Source organism: Cynara cardunculus, unplaced genomic scaffold (assembly GCF_001531365.2).
Source record: "Cynara cardunculus var. scolymus isolate 2C unplaced genomic scaffold, CcrdV1 Un_Scaffold_3995, whole genome shotgun sequence".
Classification (NCBI taxonomy): domain Eukaryota; kingdom Viridiplantae; phylum Streptophyta; class Magnoliopsida; order Asterales; family Asteraceae; genus Cynara; species Cynara cardunculus.
The window spans coordinates 1-1,580 of NW_020201707.1; positions in this window are offsets into that span (position 1 = coordinate 1).

Sequence of the window (1,580 nt, forward strand, 5' to 3'; positions counted from 1 at the left end):
AATACCATTATTCTTTATTTCTTCACATTTTCAAGATTTGTAACTCTCTCTCCCTAAAACTCAAGAGTCATCTTCATCCTCTACCTTCTTCAACCGATTTCTTCATAGTTTCTTCATCAAAATAGTAAGATATTTGAAGATACAACATCCCTCACATCAACAATCAAGGTAATATCTTCATCTTCCTCTTTTCTTGGAAATTTTGGGAGAAAACCCACTTTTTATGCATTCTTTATCTACCATCTTCTAAGTTCCAAAAAATTTGAGTTTTAAGGAGAGGTTATACACCAAAAATATGTAAAAATGTTTATATGATGGTGGTAATCTATGACCCAAACACTAGAACTCAAAAAGATAGGAATAAATCATGATTTTATGTGGTTTATTTCTTAAAAATCTTATATTCTGGTGCTGACAGATTATGTGCTTGTGCACAAATCGTACATATCTTGCAATTGACATGTTCAACTGTTATAAGGTTTCTTCTAAAAGTTTATTTATTGAGTTGGGGTTGTAATGCAATTAGTCTCACTCAAAAAGATTGAGTTTTGACCCCCCAAATACTCAAAACATTATATATGTGCATCTGAGAGTTTTTCAGTAGGTGAACCCTACTTTGAACAGTCATAACTCTCTAGATAATCATTCACAATTGTTGATTTTTCTTCTGGATGTTATTTTAATGAGTTACCTTTCAAATGCCACCGATTGCATTCAATATTGTGGTGATTTGAGGTTTTAATTACTCAAAATAAGATGAACATGCAATCTGTCCGATTCTGACAGATTGGTATATGTATGTTCCATCGACCATATCTCTTTCAAAACTCGATGAAAAAGGATGATTCTTCTTTTAAGAGTTAAATTTATGGGTTATCTCCTACATTCAAGTGGAATCACATGAAATTATGGAGTTTTTATCTCCAAGCACCTAAAACACTATAGGTGTGCAAACTGTAAAACCACCAGTAGGTAACTCTTACTTTGAATGCTTATATCTTTCTACTTACTTGTTCTTAATGTATTATTCTTCTTCTAAAATGTTCTTTTATGAATTAGGATTCATTTGAATTCAATTTCACTCAAAAATATGATGTTTTGGGGCATGAACCAATTTATTTAAGTTAAGTGTGCAATCTATAAACTAATGACAGATGTATACATGTGACTTTAAGGTGTCATATCTTCCTCTAAACTCATCCAAAATGAGTGATTCTTAGTTTAAAAGTTTTGTATAAGTGTTAGGTTTTCAATCCAACTTGAATTTCGGCAGAACACTAAGTAGAACTCTTTTAATGAGTGTTTTACTAACATGGTTTAATTTGTCATTTCAGTTGTGATAAGTTGTATTGCATAAATTATTTGAATCATCATTTCATGCCCAAAATACATGAAATTTAGTTAAGATGACTATAACTCAGTGCTATAACCCATGTAAAAAGATGGGAAATTATCTTATTTTGATCATCTTTAAGTATCATAAGTTTCTGTCCAGGATCAAGATTTTGGGATTGGTTGATTTTGTAAAATTTGATCTTTTATTGGATTATATCATCAATTCCGGTATAAATTAATTCATT